Source organism: Bison bison, unplaced genomic scaffold, assembly GCF_000754665.1.
Source record: "Bison bison bison isolate TAMUID 2011002044 unplaced genomic scaffold, Bison_UMD1.0 scf7180017864068, whole genome shotgun sequence".
NCBI classification, from domain to species: Eukaryota; Metazoa; Chordata; class Mammalia; order Artiodactyla; family Bovidae; genus Bison; species Bison bison.
Genome location: NW_011494640.1, coordinates 3,510,071 through 3,516,343, shown reverse-complemented (window position 1 = coordinate 3,516,343; position 6,273 = coordinate 3,510,071). Strand labels below are relative to the sequence as shown.

At 55.8% G+C, this 6,273-nt stretch overlaps 1 pseudogene; it reads left to right on the top strand.

The window, feature by feature from the left end:
• Nucleotides 1-2,918: 2,918 nt before the first annotated feature.
• LOC104986408 lies at nt 2,919-5,788 on the top strand (annotated as a pseudogene).
• The last annotated feature ends 485 nt before the right edge of the window (nt 5,789-6,273 follow it).

Here is a 6,273-nt window from a genome sequence, read left to right as displayed (position 1 = left end):
TGCAGTGTGGCTCGGGGGTGAGGGGGCCCGAGTTGGGAGGGGGCTACCCAGGTCCACTGGGGTGGGTGAAGCAGGAGGGAAGGGGTTTCTTTCCTTTGAAAAAAAAGTCTTAATTGTGGTAAAATAAAACACAATATAAAAGTTAAGAACTTGGGACTTGCCGGGTTGTCCAGCATTTAAGACTCCCCACTTCCACTTCAGGGAGGACAGTTTCCATTCTTGGTCAGGGAACTAAGATCTAGAATGCCCATGGTGCAGCCAAAAAAGAAAAAGTAAAGAAAAATAAAAAGTTACAATCTTAGCCATTTTTAAGGCCCAGTTCAGTAGTGCTGAGTATTCACACTAGGTTGGTCACACATCTCCAGAACTTTATCATCTTATAAAACTGAAAACCGTTAAACAAGTCCTTAGTCTCCCGCCTCCCAGCTCCTGGCGGCCACCATTCAACTTTCTATTTCTATGCATTAGACTACTAGAGATACCTACGGAAGTAGAATCACAAGTATTTGTCTTTTTGTGAGTGTTTTTTTTTTTTTTTTTTTCACTGAGCATCATGTCCTCGAGGTTCTGAAAGGTTGTTGCTGAGTTGTGAAAGATGGCAGGATTCTTGGCCTCCAGAGGAGATGAATTCAATCCAGAGCCAGTGACAGGCTTGATTGCTCAGAGCTTTTGTGTGATAAAGTTTTATTAAAATATAAAAGGGATAGACAAAGCTTCTGACATAGACATCAGATGGGGGCAGGAAGAGTGCCCCCCTGCTAGCCTTTAGCAGTATGTTATATACCTATCAGCAAACTGTTAATTAGAAAAAGGAAATGTCTCAAAACTCAGAGTGGCACCAGGCCCCTCACCCACAGCATGCATTTTGAGATAACATTGGCACAAGGTGAGCCATCCCAGGCCATAAAACGATTGACGTGAATCTTGAAGGAAGGCAGGTTTCCAAGTAAATATATAGTTTCATTAACACAGATTAGGAGAACAATGTATAAGTAAAACATACTTTACTCCAAACCAGTAAAACACACTGGCTTGTTGAGCCCTTATTGGTTCTGAGTCTTAAGCGGAACTGACTTGAAGAAGGACAGTCCAGGGCAAATACATAGTTCATTAACAGAGCTTAAGAGAAACATTTCCAGAAGAAAAATGCATTGTTTAGCTCCAGGTTTGAGAAAAGTTAAGTTCAGGTGGAACCAGGTGTTGTCATGGCAACACAGAATTTTAAGAGAAACCTACTTTTAATTTTGTATAGAGAAGGAAAAAATCTGACACTTACAGTTTGTTTCCTCCTGCCACTTAAGAGAGAAAAAAACGTCTGACACACTTGCAGCCTATTTCCCCTGTTTAGAGACCCCTAGCCTTCCTGCCAGGCAATGGCACCCCACTCCAGTACTCTTGCCTGGAAAATCCTATGGACGGAGGAGCCTGGTAGGCTGCAGTCCATGGGGTCGCTAAGAGTCCGGCATGACTGAGTGACTTCACTTTCACTTTTCACTTTCATGCATTGGAGAAGGAAATGGCAACCCACTCCAGTGTTCTTGCCTGGAGAATCCCAGGGATCGGGGAGCCTGGTGGGCTGCCATCTATGCGGTCTCACAGAGTTGGACACGACTGAAGCGACTTAGCAGCAGCAGCAGCAGCGGCCTCCCTGCCTGTTACCCTCTCAGTTCATCCGTGTTGTAGCAGGGGTCAGACTTTCCTTCCTCTTTGAGGCAGCACAGTATTCCACCGTATAGCTCTATCATGCTTTGTTTATCCATTCATCTGCCAGTGGACTGTTGAATTACTTGCAAGTCTTGGCTATTGTGAATAATGCTACTACAAGTGTTGGTGTGCAAAACTTCTAGATCCTGCTTTGCATTCTCTGACACTATTTTGGCTGAGCCACACAGCTTGCAGGATCTTAGTTTCCTGACAAGGTATCGAAGCTGAGCCCCCTGCCATGAAAGCATGGAGTCCTAACCACTGGACCACCAGAGAATTCTCTCTGCCTTCAAAGCTTTGGGGATACACACCCAGAAGTGAGATTGCTGGATTGGAGAAATGTCTTTTTAACCCAACCTAGGGTTGCTGAAACCTCTTATCTCCTATCACAAGCTATTCCTGTGAGTGTGGGTGGCCTGGGGAGAGAACAGATTCATCTCTGCCTTCCACCTACCTGTCTAAGCGAGCCGAGGTCTACATCATGTACGAGGCACTGGGCCCGCATTCCTGGCCCTTCACAGGAAACACGCAGGCAGAGTGCCGGCCGAGCTCAGCCCTCAGTAACTGAAGACACAGACAAGGCTCTGCTGTCACCTCAATTCTGCACAGAAGAAGTTGGGCCCAGGCTCCCAGGTGCCCCGCTAGCCCAGTGCCCACCCCACCTGCCCAGGCCAAGCCTGGTGAGGAGCTGCGTGGTGGGCAGGGCTCCCAGGCCACCCTTTCTGTCTCTGTGCCTCAGGGCATCGGGAACCCAAACCCAGGCCCCCGCCCAGTCTGTATGCTTCCAACCCCACCTCCCTCGGCACCCAGAACCAAACCTGAACACAGGAGGTGAATAAAGCAGAGATGATTCTCTCACAGCACTTGCTGAGCAAGGGTTAGAAGTAGCCTCTGTCAGGATCATGTAAATATTCCTCAGGCGAAAAACATCTGCACCCTAATCCCACCCCACTCTGAGGAGATGGCTGGGGACCATCCTGTGAGGGAGGGACCTGACTCAGATGCTTGGCCACATCTACCAATTCTGATGGTGACAGGGCCTAAAGTCATAGGGCAGGTGAGAGGCAGGGTGTGGCCCCCTAAGGCACTGGGAGGGACATGGAGACTTCACAGCAGGAATTTAAGCCAGTGCTGCAGCCAGTTCCTGGTGCCCCAGCCTTGCCCGAGACCCAGCCTCCCCAGGTCCCATCCTGACCCTCCGCCATCACACAGCCATGCAGGGGGCTTGCGTGCTGCTGCTGCTGGGCCTGCAGCTACAGGTCTCCCTCGGCCTCGTCCCAGGTAACCAGGCAGCTCCCGGTGCCCTCTACTCACAGGGGTGGCCCCAGGCTGACCTGACCTCCACTCTCCCCTTGAGCAGTCGAGGAGGAAGACTCCGCCTTCTGGAACCGCCAGGCAGCCCAGGCCCTCGATGCGGCTAAGAAGCTGCAGCCCATCCAGACAGCCGCCAAGAATGTCATCCTCTTCTTAGGGGATGGTGAGTGCGCTAGGCTGGTCCATACCCTGTCCCCCGACCACCCTGGAATCCTGGGCTGCCGGCTGACCCAGGCTGGCCCCAGGGACTCAGACCTGACACAGTGTACCTTCAGGGATGGGGGTTTCCACGGTGACAGCCGCTCGGATCCTAAAGGGGCAGATGGCTGGCAAGCCGGGACCTGAGACACCCCTGGCCATGGACCAGTTCCCATACCTGGCTCTGTCCAAGGTAAGGGCCAAATGACCTCAGGGTGGTCTACACCAGAGGGGTGGGTGTGGGCCTAGGGAGCAGGGTAGGAGGGAAAGCCCCAGGAGGGTCTCGGGCTGAGATAGGGGCTGGGGGCTGTGAGGATGGGCCCAGGGCCTGGGTCAGGAGCTGGATGTCTACCCCAGCAGAGCTGAAGGCATCTCTGTCCCCAGACATACAACGTGGACAGACAGGTGCCAGATAGCGCAGGCACTGCCACTGCCTACCTGTGTGGGGTCAAGGGCAACTATAAGACCATTGGTGTAAGTGCAGCCGCCCCCTACAACCAGTGCAACACGACACGTGGGAATGAGGTCACGTCTGTGATGAACTGGGCCAAGAAACAGGTGGGCTTGGGCGTCAGCTTCCCGGGCAGGGACGGGCTCAGAGACCTCAGTGGTCCCCCGTGACTTCTGCCACCCTCAGGGAAGGCAGTGGGAGTGGTGACCACCACCAGGGTGCAGCACGCCTCCCCAGCCGGGGCCTATGCGTACACGGTGAACCGAAACTGGTACTCAGACGCCGACCTGCCTGCCGATGCCCAGATGAACGGCTGCCAGGACATCGCCGCACAGCTGGTCAACAACATGGATATTGACGTACGACATGAGGGGCTAAGGGCGGGGCTGGGCAGAGGGGGTGGGACAGACATCTGTCACAGACCCAGGAAACTCACAGCCCTGGGGACTGACAGCCCCTCCCATGTGTGGAGGGGGAGGAGGTGGGGACAGACCTTTCCCACAGACCTGGTGGGGGAGGTAGGGGCTGTGTGAGAGGCGTAAAGGGCCAAGTAGGCCCTGAACCCACCTGCCCTAATCTCTGGCTCCAGGTGATCCTGGGTGGAGGCTGAATGTACATGCTTCCTAAGGGGACCCCAGACCCTGAATACCCACATGATGCCAATCAAATTGGAGTCCAGAAGGACAAGCAGAACCTGGTGCAGGAGTGGCAGGCCAAGCACCAGGTGATGGGGGCTCACGGATGCAGGGGGTACAGTGGGGCCGGGCCTGGGGTGTCGGGCTATGGGCTGAGGCCTGGTTCTGCCCTCCCAGGGAGCCCACTATGTGTGGAACCGCACGGAGCTCCTTCAGGCAGCCAATGACTCCAGTGTAACACACCTCATGGGTAACAACCCCACCCACCCCCACTGTCCTCCCAGGGATGGGTGCCACGGGCCCCCGGTCCCCAGCTTGCAGGTCTCCACTGGTCCCCTTTCCCACAGCCCTCTTTGAGCCAGTTGACATGGCCTATCAGACTCAGTGAGACCACACCAATGACCCGTCCCTGGAGGAGATGATGGAGGCGGCCCTGCAAGTGCTGAGCAGGAACCCCAGGGGCTTCTACCTCTTTGTGGAGGGTGAGTGGCAGCCCCTTGGGGAACAGAGGAGCGATGAGGGCCATCAGAGTGGGTTTAGTATCTTATATGTGACTTACCTGCAGGAGGCCGCATTGACCATGGTCACCATGATGGCAGAGCATATAGGGCGATGACCGAGGCGGTCACGTTTGACAATGCCATCGCCAAGGCTAACGAGCTCACTAGCGAACTGGACACGCTGATCCTTGTCACTGCAGACCACTCTCATGTCTTCACTTTTGGTGGCTACCCCCTTCGTGGGAACTCCATTTTCGGTAAGCCCAGGGAGACTGGCAGGTCCTTGTCCCTAAGTTACGAGGCACAAAGTGCTCTGAGCCAGTTCCCTCCTCTGCAAAGTGGAGCAACTGCCCTGTATCACTCTGGTGAGGATTAAGCCAGTGAACAGACAAGACGTGCCTGGGCTCAGCACACAGAAGGCACCCAAAAGGATTGGGTCAGTGTGATCACTGGGTCCCCTCCTCCTTGCAGGGTTGGCAGATGGCAAACCCAGAGATGGCAAGTTCTATACTCCCTCCTCTATAGCAATGGCCCCGGGTACCAGATGAACAGGGACTCAAGACCTGATGTGGACGAAACCAAGAGCAGTGGGTGGGCCCTGGGGTGCAGGGGAAGAGGGATGGGAGGATCCTGGCTGGGAAGTCAGAGGAGGGGGAGGCCGCCTCCCTGCTGGCTCTGAACTCCCATTCTCTGCCAGGGGACCCCTCACACCAGCAGCAGGCGGCCGTGCCCCTGGTTAGGGAAACCCACGGGGGCGAGGACGTGGCGGTGTTTGCTGCGGCCCGCAGGCGCACCTGGTGCACGGCGTGCAGGAGACCTTCGTGGCGCACATCATGGCCTTTGCGGGCTGCGTGGAGCCCTACACCGACTGCCATCTGCCGGCCCCTGCTCACCCCACCAATACTGCATGCCAGGCCGCCTGCCCACTTTCTCTGGCACTGCTGGCCGGGGCCCTGCTGCTGCTTCTGGCCCCTGCCCTGCACTGACCCCCACCAGCCCAGGCCCAGGGAATTCCTGCTCCCCTGCCCAGAAGCTTCAGTGGACTCGAACCACCCTGGAGGCTGAGGCCCTGACTTTCCTGTGAGAGCCACAGTCTTCAGTGCCCCCGGCCTCGGTGTCCCCAGATTTTGTTGGAGCTGCCCCAGACCCCAGGAAAGGCAACGGCTCAGACCACCCAGTCTCTTCTCCCCACCCAACAGCCCTGCCTGAGGACCACACTGGCACCAGAGGTGTCCCCCATAGGGTATCAGGGCCTACCAGACCCTCACTGGGGGCTTCCGGGAGGCGTGGTTTCTGGTTGCCTGACTTCCGGGAGGTGTGGCTCCCGGGGAGCTGTGGCTTCCCGTCCTCCTGGAACCCACCCTGTGGGCACCTCGCTGGCCAAGGAGGTGTCTGGGGCCAGGAGCGCCGGGGGGCCCCTCAACACAGAGTCCTCAGCAGTCCCTCCTAGGAACCCAGCGGTACCATTACA